General features: G+C 37.9%; 1 long non-coding RNA gene across 1 annotated transcript in view; it reads left to right on the top strand.

Annotated features, from left to right (window-relative positions):
- Nucleotides 1-5,569: 5,569 nt before the first annotated feature.
- The window catches only part of LOC108448483, an 18,122-nt gene continuing 10,882 nt past the window's right edge, over nucleotides 5,570-12,809 (top strand). Inside the window, exon 1 of the long non-coding RNA XR_001864378.1 lies at nucleotides 5,570-6,398. This is a non-coding gene — a long non-coding RNA (uncharacterized LOC108448483). The remainder of the gene's footprint in view (nucleotides 6,399-12,809) is intronic.

Here is a 12,809-nt window from a genome sequence, read left to right on the forward strand (position 1 = left end):
AGTGCAGATGAGCAATTGATCAAAATCACTTTCTTTCATCTCCTGGGGCCCAAACCTGTTTTAGTTGAAGCCTAAAGCAGTTTTGCAGTTGAGTTCAGTGGGAACTGGAGTTGACACTTGGAGAGAAAAGAACAAAATCACTCAAGTGAGTGATAGCATAAAAGCTGTGCTGTTTATCACAACCAAGGACCGTAGGTATCAACCACCACTGACTGATCTAAGAAATTACAACAGACATCTGAGATTTTGTCCACTGCTAAGGAGAAACCAACAAACAGTGAGACTAGAACAGTCTCTGTACTATTCTTCTAACACAAATGGACCTGAAAAAAATGGTTGAAGGACACACTAATGTTCCAGACTGGTTTATTTATCCCCATCTTCCTTCTTGAAGACCATTAGAAAGGAGATTGTGGAGAAATATAATAGCAACAGAATTGCAAGGACTGGGACATGCATTGTTTCAGAAAACTAATGGTTATATAGTTTCGCAAAAATGCTATCTTTAGTTCTTATGAGGAATCAGAACTATTTATCTGGTCTAATGTATTTGTGCTCAACTCACTTCCAAAATTCAGGTTTCAAAATTAAGTCGTTCCTCAAGCTTCCAAGCTGCTGCTTAAACTGGCTGACATATTGCCAGAGAAGAAGTCACATTTATCTCTTGCAGTCCCAGTGTGACCACAGGTGGATGCACTGCCTATCTTGGAGAGCACTTAGGGTGAACAGTTCATTTGTCCATCTCCTTTCCCCCAGGTAATCAATTACAATGAAATAGGTTGGCTTGGCTTCCTCTGTAGGGTCACCTTTATTCTTCTGAATGGAAGCCCAGCTTTCACTACCCTTCAGTGTCTGCACAGCTTAAAAGCCTTACATATTTAACCTGGAGTGACACTCAAAAGGTGTATAAAAGATGGGGGATAGATAGATACAGGATGAAGGTGAAGGGAAGAAATAGCTGCTTCTAACAAGATTTCCTCCACAGCATGCAAGGTGTGCAAATGTCCTGCTGGAGTGAACACACACGTGCTACAGATCATGCTTTACATCAGTCTGCACATATGTCCTTTGAATAGGATAAAAGATTCACTTCCAAGCAACCTGGCTTACAGGCTCACATGGGTTGAAAGGAAATCTTTATGGTATTTTAATCCTAGCAATTTTCTGGAAATTTGTGAGGGGGGAAAAAAAGACTCAGATTAAAAACTTAAGCTCTTATACTAGTTAAGAAAACCCAGCATTCTAACATGATTAACATTAATGAGTAGCAATTTTAAAAGCAGCAGAAGTGGCTAAGCCATGGTGGAACTGCATTTTAAGAATTTTAAGATAATAATTTGAGTATTAAGCTGTGAAAAATTGGTCTGTATCAAGAAGGAAGCAGCAGGTTTGATAACTAATGCAGAACATGAAGCGAAGAAGACAAAATCCTCTTCAGAAGTGGTGATTTAATGTAATAATGATGTGGGGACATATACGAAAAGTATGTACCAAAACACCTATGTCAGAAATGGCTATTTTAGAAAACAAGTAATTTTCTTATGATTCCTGAGAGATAAAGTATTAAAAGAATGAAAGAGAAAAGGACACTTTAACTCACGCTAATATCTCTTTTTAATTTAAACACAATTTTATGATAAGCACTACTTCCTTGGAGCCCTAATGGTATTTAAAAAAGAGTATGCACATTTAGCTTTTATGGTGTCATCATGACCTGTAAGTATTCAAATGAAGAAAACGTCCTAGTTTTGTAATTTTAGAAAGCAAAATCATTTAATAGCTTATGGAGAGTAAAAAGCATTATGGTTTGTATAGGAGGAGCAGGAGGTTCTTGGAGTTAGCTTCCTTACATTGCCATTCTTCTATTTTATATAAATATCTTCAAAACTTTATTTTTATTTTTAGATTCATTAAATACCCAGAGTTGTAATAAATAACACCAAGAAATAAAATTTATTTTTCACAAAATTGTCTGCTTTTGTGCTGGTGCAATTTTTATAATGTGATGTGTTTCTTATGATTTTAGGCTTAGCTGTGCAGGCTGTATTCAATATACTTACATCAAGATTTTGATGACACAAAAGTTCAGAGTTCATTTTGCCTAAAGCATTCCTTCTCTATTGAGATTTCAGTGAAGAAAGTGAAATGTGACCAGAATAACCAAGTAATGACCAATCCCTAAGTTATCAGAAAGATAAAAAGGATTAAAGTGGCACTTTGAAATAAAGTTCTGAATGTGCAACATACTGGAGAAAACATTTTTGAAGGGAGAAAAGAGTTTATAAACTACCTATAGATTAACAAAGTGCTGTTAAAAGAGGTGGTTGAAAGGTGAGCTCAGTCCTGTCAAGAAAGGAAATCAACAGAGAAGAACAAGTCTTTCATAATTTGAAAAACCATGTGTGATCTATACACACAGTTTGTATAAATTAAGCATGTAGTTCTGTAACATTGATGGAGAAATGCATCATACAAATTAGAAGCATTTTCTAGCCAAAAAATATTTTAAGGAAGATAACGTATCTCCTATCTTTTTCCTCTCACTGGAGTAAAATAAATTATGTCTGGCTGGAATCTACAAATAGTGAACAAAAACCTTTAATCCAGGGATAAAATCAGTTCCTCCAAATTTTCATGCCTACATAGATAGATTGTTTTTATATTTCTTCCTTGTAGTGGGTATAAAAAAATGCCTTTTCTTGGAACGTTTAGTAGTGTGAAGGGTATGTGGTTGCTTCCAAAGAATTTAGATGTCTTACTAATGGGACTAGGCTACATGTGCCTTCCATATATTGGGATCTAAAGATGGCAGTTTAGAGTGAGGCAGGTGGAGGGGGAATTAAAGGAATATTTAGAATCATTGTTCTTGCAATTACTTGGTCAGCATGCATATAGACATAATTACTTCTATCTGTGCATAATTTTCTCTTTTGAAATTTCCTGGAGCAGATAAATATGAGAAATTGTTTGGAATGAACAAATCTGGCATTTCTCCACATTCTTTCCTAAGGAACCCTGATTTGTAGGTGGGCTGAAAGCACACCTAGCACACTGGCAATACTGACTTCCACACCATGCGATGTTCACAACAAATGTGGTTGGCAGATTGCTAGTAACAGTTTCTATAAAAGCCCATTGAATAGGAGTCTACTCAGAAATCAAAGACCTGAACTTCGGGCATGGGGAAAACACCATCTTTCCATATTTAAACTAGTCCCAGCGCTGTAGGTGAGGATTTGGGCTGAAAATCATGGCTTTATGTTGGTGACCACTACGTCCTATTCAGGAAAGAGAACTAAGAGCTGTGAATTTGAGATGATCTGACCTCCAACACCACAGGATAGTAGGCATTTCTGTGGTGGCATTCTGCAGGCGCTGGTGTCACCTGGTGCTGAACAGTGTCAGGAGATAATCAACAAAGCGATCAGTTTTCCCATTTTTAGTGTACTCACTGCATAATGAACACCAAGTTCTTCATTCCAGCCTCAAAATACTGGAAATCTCTGTCTTTTACAAACACAAATAGTGAATTGGTTATGAGGTTATGACAGGGTTGCCATAAGGTGTCTCTGACAGCAGCTACTGAGATCACTTCTATTTTGTCTCTGAGTATTCATTAACTTTTAAAAATCAGATTTCTATTACTGTGTTTACTCACTGACCAGGTTTACCTTCTACATACATGAAGTACATCTTGGGAGAAACATTCACAAAACAGTGAGAATAAGGTCTACACTTCTGTGAATTCTACTTAATTCTGGTAGTGTCTGTTTTCTCTTACATAGCAATTCTAGTTCAAGCAGTTTTAAGTTAAATTTGAAGAATTTATGCAGACAAAACCAAAAAAGTAAAATCAAGCACACTCACATAAAAAAGGTCATAGTGGTATCCATGCTATCAAATAAAAAATTAAGGTAACATGCATATCAATTCTTTTTGCCACTACAATTTTGAATTGTAATGATCAAATATATGCAATGAACTGTTCACAGATGAGCTACATTGTTGGGGTCACTGAGCCAACAGCTGAGCCAGCTGGTGGGCCAGAGAGCCCCGAATAGCAAAGGCCTGCTGGTGGAAAAACTCAGATATTTGAGATACCACTCTCACCTCTGTGTGAGTAAAGGGAAAGCCTCTCCCACAGTTCCTTAAGGATGAAATGTAACCTTACACACCTCCCAGACCCTGGTTGAAGAAAACTACCTCTCGCAGCATCCTGTGGGGCTGCATACCTGACCTGATCCCCGTTCCGCCCCTTCCCTCTGCTCAGCGGTTCCCTTCCCTGGTCCCGCCTGTGTACCGCCCCCATGCCCTCAGATCTCTGGCTCCGTGACCCTTTGTAAACCTGATCCTGAACTTGCTTTACCTCTCTCGCCCCTGGTCTCCTCTGCAGAGGATGAAATAAACCTCGTCTGTGGAACGCGCCATGCGGAGGGCCCTCCTTGGCTCCGTATCTCTGGTAATATTGAGCTGTCTGGCTTAAGTGTGTGTGTGTGTGTGTGTGTCACCAGCGCTCACCATCTGCGCGGGGCCGAAAGGAGAAGCTTGCTAGCGTGAACTGACACACCCGAGCGGTCTCGTGCCCGAGACGGTTTTGGGGAGCACAGCAGCGATCTCCCAATTGCCCTAACACCATACACTCCTATACTACATAGCAGAAATTATTTAATTTTTATTCAAATAGTTCAGAACAATGGTTACATTGAAGGAAGTTGTTACCACTTTATAGACAAAGCATAGACATAAAAGAAAAGGCAAAATTAGCCAAATAAATTATGCATTGCAAATCAACGTCTCAGCACTTACAGTATCCCACCCCTTTACTGTAGCTCCTTCTTTCACCATATGGAGAAATAAAATGCATTTCTAATTTGTTTTCTAATAAGTACTAATTAGTCCAGGCCTTTGAGATCCTTAAGGAAATAAAGTGTGTCCTTGTAGCCTTCCAAATAAAGCTCTAAAGCTGCAGCTGTTACAGTCCCACATTGCTCTTCCTTCCATCTTCCAAGTAAAAACTGAAATCTTCCCTTATTTAGATTTTAATGTGAGATTAATTTAAAATCAAATTGACTAAAAGTAGCATCAGTCATTTAGTCAATGGGCAATGTATGGAAGCTGCTCCTTTGTGGTGACTTAACAGATGATGATCTGAAGGAAAACACACAGATAATGTTAAAGTAGAAAGAAACAAATGATTTTAAACTGCTTATGTCAGATGATATTATTAGCAGAAATAGTTAAATGGGGAAAGCCCATTTTGCTGTGGAAATGTCTGCTCCCTCTGCAAAGCCACTCTGAAGCAGTGATGTGTGGGGCGTGGGGAGCATCTCCCAGGAGTTGTGTCTGGAATGACCTGTGCATTCCTGGAGTCCATCTCCCCTGACCCACTGAAGATTTCATCATGTATCCTTCAGCAATTGTCCAGCTTAATTTTACTCTAAACCCGACTCTTTCTTTAAATTGTACACACTTTTGTAATGAATAATAATGTACTTGGATACTTAAACTTTTCTTCCAGTACTGGGCTGCTTTCTGGGATATGTACTCTGGTGTATTTTCAGGGGCTTAACATGTCATACTGAAAATCTCTGCAAATGTACTCATGGTGTGTGAGAAGAAAAAAAGGAAGAGCTTTATCACATCCGCTACTTCCTCTGCCGCCTTCAGCCAACTTCTTGGGGTCTCTGCCTTGTGAGATGAAAAGCTGAAAAAAGGTGCAAAAGTTGAAGAAACTCTTGGTGATTTTTGCCTACTTGACTCTAATGTTTTCTAGTGCCTGCTCTGATTCACATGTTCTCTCCAGCTATTCCCGCCAAAGTTTTGTTTGTCTCTCACTTCAAATGTTTCCTAAAAATCTCTTTTTGATCCAGGGAAAAATAACTGCTCATTAGTCCATTGCACAGAAACTGTATAGGGGAAGGTGATTTTGCCTTTAGAAGGTTTTAAAATATTTTTTCCAGTGTTAATTTGGAAAACAAAACAAAACGTGATGTCAAAACCAAGTTCCAGCTTCTGCTGGAACTTTCGTTTTTTACAAGTCAGCAAGTTCTTAGGCAAAAATACTTCCCTGACACTTCTGTGACCTTAGGAAGGGTGGCTGTATCTGCGGAGTCCTGGGCGAGCACTCCCCATGGCATGAAGCAGTGCTCAGCAGTTGCCGGTGTGGTGGCACGAGTGTGCTGGGCCATGGGGCATGAGCTGCTCTCCTCTCGCATCCCTGCTGGCAAATTGGGCTCTGCTCCACTCAGCTGAGCATTAAGCACGTGCTAAACAGAAGCACATGAGTCATCCTGCTGACTTGAACTTGAGCTGATGAACAGCAAGCAGGAAGAAAGAAATAACAAATACTTTTCTTCACGCATGAAGCCCTTTGGTTGTGCAGGGATGCTGTTATCTGTGTGAGTAATACCATATCCAGCAATGTTTGTCTGAATGCCTGAAGCAAAATGGGAAAAGGACAGGGTACTGATACCACAGAATTGTAGTCCTTGGAAATTTTACAGTTAAGGTCATTGACAAATATTTTTGTTACTTGGTCATCTCTTGTAAAGGACCATCAATAACATTTTCTGGTATGCCTAATTTCTTTGACTTTGCACGCCAAACTGGACTAAGCCAAATTTCTACTTTCCCCTTCTTAGTATTATAAGTGCACCCAGAGTTGCTGTTTTTTGTTGGCACAGTTAAACTAAACTAAACTTTTCTAGGCACAACAGCCCCAAAAGCACTAGGGAGACTGCGATATGGACATCCAGTGTTTGTCAGTCTGGACATCCCCAGCAAGAAATAAACCCTAGGTCATCTAATTAATAACCTTAAGTATTACCACCTTTTTATTTGTTAGGAGAGTATTTGCCACCATTTTTGAAAGTAAGAGTGTCTTTACTTGCTGAGAGCGTCATTCCATGATCCAAAGGAAGCTTAGATGGCTAAATATCTACTTCTACAGATATGGATATTATTGATAGAGTTTTGCAGGAAGTAAAATTTTGGATATGTAGAAACAAATGTCTGTAGGCACAGAGGGAACTTTGTAAAAAAATAAATCCCTAAGAAATTCAGGCTGTTCTTGAGTTAGGTGGTGATCAGGGAAAAAGAATTTAGAATAGCATTTAGTGTTAAGGCTACTCAAGCCCCTTGTGCACACCTACATCATTCGCTGTATCTAGCCTGTGGAGATGTACTAAATTTCATTTTACAGTCATTTTTGTTTTCTTCTTCTCTTTCTGAGAATGATAATTTTTTGAAAGAGCACTGGATGTCATATCCGTTTTTGGTACATGGGATCTTAAAGGAGATAGACTGTGATGTGAGTTCCTAAAAACTGGTTGTGATCCAAGTTCATGTTCTTTGCTTGTTTTTCAGTTTTACTGGTACCTATTTGGCTTCTAGCTTGTGTGTTACTTTTTCTGCTCATTTCCATAAATAAAATGTTCTTTCTCTGCCATGTTGCTGTTCCCCCTGATTATATCCTGCTGTGGCCTTGGTGTAATAGTGTTTCTTCTTTTACTTAAAACAGCATGCAATTGCATTTTGAGTTAAGTTAATGGGGGATGGAAGGGATGCAGCCAAATCTCTGCAGGACTCCCTGAGTCTCACCACAGCATCTCTACAAAACCTTTCTATGGGCCTGGCTCAGTTTTTCTGCTGGTTTCTGTCAGCTTTGTTTATTACCGACCAGTGTAGAACATTTTGTATGTCACTTGCTATTTAATGAAATACCCTGCAGTAAGTTGAATTTCTAGTATTAGCTTCCAGGGAACCAGTAAGAGTCCAGTTATTGTTACTGCTGTTAGGGGTGTATTGGTTCTTAGCCATCATTAAAAGAATGAAGTATTACATCTGCTAGGCTTGCATTACAAAGCAGCTACATAAAGCTCAATGTGAGCTTTATTATCTGTTGGACTTCCCATAATGTCTAGCATACAATGCAGTGCACCTATTTAGCAAAAAGGTTCCCTCTGCAATTGAACCTTCCCTTAGAAATAGAAAAGGATTTTCAGGCTGTGAATCTGCAGGTAGTAATTTTAATAGCCGCTAATGTGAATTAATAATTCTAATAGCCTCATTTCTGATGCATTATCAGAATACTGGAGAGTGGGTTGCCATGGCTGCTATATTTTATCACTCACAGCTGTGTAAACTCTTTTAGGTCAGCCTTTTTCTTTTCTCTCTCTTTTTTTTTTTTTTTTTTTTTTTTTTTTTTTTTTTTTTTTTTTTAAAAACACATTTTTTTCTTTTTTTTTTTTTTTTTTTTTTTTTTTGTCTAAGAAACCATTCATGTGACTTCTTACTTTTAGAGCCCTCATTCAACATGGACTAACACAGCTCCTAGGAAAGTACTTTTTTCCCCTCTTGGGGACTGAGCCATATTATTATCAGCTTAGAAGAAATTCACTATTCAGGGAAATGTTCAAGGTAAAACCAGTTGTCATCATGCTGGCATATTTATCATTAGGAATACATGGTCTGCCCAATACTCTTCAGAAAATTCAGTTGTTCAGTTGTGCAGTGAAATATCGAGTGAGACAGAAGAATGTATTCTCCATTTCCCAGGATGCAGCAAGCTCTAGAAAATACAACACATTTCTTGATTTGCAAAACTGTTATATGTGGATAAATTTGCATGGATATAAATTTTGCATTCTTTTCTAATAGCAAGACAAATATTTAAATATATGAGAGTTCTTGCTTAAAGTAAGCCTTTAATTGCTGTTTGTATCAATTGCTCATCTAAGGTAAAGAAGTAAAAGCTCAGGAGGCACAGCACTCAGTTCACAGGGCTTTTTATCTCTGACAATTTATTTATCAAAATAAAATTATTTCTGTGCCATTTGTGGGCAAGTCAGTGGTGGTGTTGATTTAGGGAGCATCTTAATCATGTTGGCTGGCATCACCAGTCCATTCGTATTTATAAATCTCTTGAAAGCAGTGCTGCAAACTCTCATGTCAAGGACACCCAACCAGATTTCTACGATAGCTATACTTCAGTGTACTTCAATAGTCTAACCTGTTAATGGATGGACCTTAGAGCGGAGATTTGCATCTGGTAATGAGGCAAACTTTCAATTCCTTATCTGAAGAACATCCAGATCTCTGCAGTCAGCAAAACATCTCCAAATCTTACAGCAACAGACTTTATAGAGGTAACAATGGTATTTCCCAGAAGGGCAAGAGTGGTCTTTCTCACAGAATTTCGGCACTGCTATTTCTGGCTCTGGATTTAAGAACAGAAAGGGAGGGGAATTCTAAAAAATGTAATTTACTCTTAAGAAAACCCCCTTTGTTTCTGTTTTGGTTCTACAATTAGGCACAGGGAGAGGAAGGGACTCACTCTTCTGTGTTTTCTATACACCCAAACCTACTTTTCCTCAGGATTTCTAGTGAACAGTTTTCAGGCAAATCTCTTCTCCTGTGCTGCCATATCTGTTATCTGAGGGTGGGATGCATTCTTAGAAACCTCTCTGTAGCACTACTATTTTGGGGCACTGGAAGAAGACTTTGCTCTACAGCGTAGGGCTCCGTAATGCAGACAGCACTGCCCTTAGTTGATACTCCAGTTTGCTTCCCAGCCTCTCTTCGGTCGTTTACAGCATATTCACCTTCACATCATGACTCATTTGCTTTCACAGTTGTTAAGAGTCACCTCAGATTTTGTACCCACAGTTACTGTGCATTTTGTACCCTTAAAACCCTCAAGGGCTGACCATGGCAAAGCAGGGATTAAAAATGTTTGATGGATGACACCCTTCCTCTTCACAGAAAGCATTTTGTCTATTTTGTATTAAGAGATTTAGACAAAATTACATCTCTAAATGCCCTTCGTTACCATGAATCACACCAGCTACATACAGCAGGCAGCACAGCATGGAAACAGATCCTCGCATGACACATCTAAGCAACTGTGCCTCCACTTACTTGGACTCCAAAAGACTATTTAATGTAGTATAATGTACAAAATACACATACACACTGTTAATTTGAAATATAAAGTAATAGAAGCATACTCTATTTTTTAACTCTGGAAAAATTATTTGGGTTTTTATTTTCTTGACTCATTCTGCTTCTTAAGAAAGAGTTGATAACTGAACCATTTTAGATTACAAAAAAAGATCTTTCTATAGCAAATATAGATTCCCACACACTGTCTCTCAAGAAATAAGTATATAATCGGATTAGAAGATATTTCAGATTTGGACAACTCTAATTAAATTACTTCTAACTTTTACTGGCCTCTGTGGATCAATCTCTTCTTGACCTTCACAGTCCATCAATATAAGCAAAAGCAAAGCAAAAAAAATCTTCTATCTGAAAAAACCATACCTTTCTCTTATTAAAAAAAAAGCCTGTAGGTGACTGGATTTGTTTGGCACTTGACCTCATCGTGCATTAACATTAACTTAAAAAATCCACACCTATTTTTTTGCATTAACTTTATTCCATGGTACAATCCCTGTGTAAAGAAGTTTCTTGTGCAATCTGGTTTTCTTTTGCATACATCATTTACCATCTTTTGAGGTAAGGAATTTAAATGTATGCTGATGCCTTTATCATCTTGACAGTTTAAGGATAAAAGTTCTGTCCAATGTGATGAACAAAAGACTTTTTCCTTTAAATGTATAAAATAGAAGACATTTTCTTTAAATCTCTTAGAAGATTAAATGCCACATAATATTTTGCATAACATTTAGGAAATCTTTTACTTGAGAAGCCCAGAGTATATGTCTTTGAGGTGCTATTCTGATCCTTTGCATCTACATAGTGTAATTGTAATCTGATCGTGCATCTCCTCACTTGCCACAGTAATGGATGAGGACATAACTCTGCTGGAATTCTGTCCTTTTGATGTAGATGATGTGCCTCAACAGTAGCCAATTTAAGGGGTCTGGAGGTAGAACTGCATATTTAGTTCCTTGGCTCCTGCTGTGACTATGTATGCTTAGATTTTTCAATTTTAGCATTTCTATAGAAACAAAAGGAAAATAAAAGTTTTTAAAATTAGCTCTTTTATGAATTAAATTTAATTACAGTGATGCCAGTATGCATTAAAGTGAATGTTGTTGCTATGAAACCACACAGCCAGAATCAAAACAGTTCTTAGTGAACATTGTACAACCACTACATCAAATTTAATCTTGAAGTAAGTACAAGCCATATCAATTAGAGATGTGACAGTTCTGCGTGTCTCAAGGCTAATTTTCTTCCCGCCAATTTTTGTGCAATGTAATGTGTGTATCGGGAAGGAAAATGCAGTCTCATGCCTTTATCCCATGTGTACAAGTGATTAATCATAAGCTTCACACTGTTACTGCTGAGGATAGTGCATTGACTTTGGATGACCCTGGTTCAGAAGGATGACCCATCTTCAAAAGTTGAGAAGTGTTCATTGTGTCACATTTAGGAATGTACAAAATTTTTTTTTTGACTGATAAAAAAGTATTCACGGTTCTGTGAAGTTTTGAAGCTTCGCTGAAAATGAAAGCTACTTTTCCTTGTAAAAAAAAAAAAGACATTTGTAAATATCTTTCTTTTTTCTTACTGCTATGAAAGATGATGTTTGACTGTAAAAATGAGATTCTCTACCGAAGTTCAAAGTCAGAACATTTATTATTTATTTTTTTTTCACATTTATAACTTGTTGGAGAAAAAAATCTTTAGTTGCTAGGAGAAATGTTACTGTCTTTCCTGCACAAAATGAAAAATGGCAAATAAGACAAACTCGAGGTTTGTCTTTTGCAACAGAGACTTCACGAAGACATATAACTTGGAAAAATAAAAGATAAATAAATCATTCCTTCACTTCTGTTGCTCACACTTTTCTTCTTCCTTAAACGTCTGCACTTAGCTGTAGACTAGCTGTCTTCTTTTCTCCAGATATTTTTTCTTCCTTTCTAGTCTCTTCTTTCTCATCAGGCAATTGAAAACATCTTTACTTGTTGCCCTGAGGGAATGCAGTAATTTAACATAAAATTACCCAGGGATTCTCCAGATGGAATACAAGGGACATTTCCTAAAATACCAAGTGAACACTTTCTCTGTTGGTGACCTGAGAAAAGAGTTAGTTCCTGATCAGTTCCAAAACTCATCCAGCTACGGTATGATGAATGTTGGGTTCGTGAAGCCTCAGATGCCTTCCAAACCACTTACTCCGTAAACTTCTCTTCCTTTTTCTCTTAAATGATCACTATTATTGTAAAATCTAACTACACACATACACCATCCTTCTGCTGTCTGCACCATGACTAATGAGGAACAACTCCTCATGAAGCTTCTGTTCTTCCTAATTTTAATCTAAGCAGGGCTAACACAAAATAAGTTTTTCAGCAGTGACCATAATGACTGTTGAATTAACCCCCATAGGCCAATTAGTTGCAGCACAACTTTGCAGCTCATATGAGCTGGGGTTCTCCTGCAAGCTGTCTCTTGGGCAGCCCTGCTAACAAGCCACATAGCAGTCTGGGAATGTCACCAAATGTCTTTTCCTTTGCTCCAAAAACCCAATTGGTAAAGTATTCTCCATAAAATAATAGTAAACAGTAATGTGGGAGTAGTGGGAAAATCCGCTATAAAACTTCCATTAGTTAATGAAATTGGCTGTCACAATCATGTGAAAAGTTCAAGGAGACAATCTTGTTAAACAGCCATTTTGCATAGAGAAATTTATATTGCTATAGACCTTTTCAAATAACTTTGAGGTTTTCCAGAACAATTTATGAATGCTGAGCTTTGAAAGAAGAGAGATCAATCCACCGCAAAATAAAGTTGGCTAGCAACGGACATTTGGTCACAGCTCAGACACTCCATGTTCA

The sequence above is a fragment of the Corvus brachyrhynchos genome, unplaced genomic scaffold (assembly GCF_000691975.1).
Source record: "Corvus brachyrhynchos isolate BGI_N302 unplaced genomic scaffold, ASM69197v1 scaffold167, whole genome shotgun sequence".
NCBI classification, from domain to species: domain Eukaryota; kingdom Metazoa; phylum Chordata; class Aves; order Passeriformes; family Corvidae; genus Corvus; species Corvus brachyrhynchos.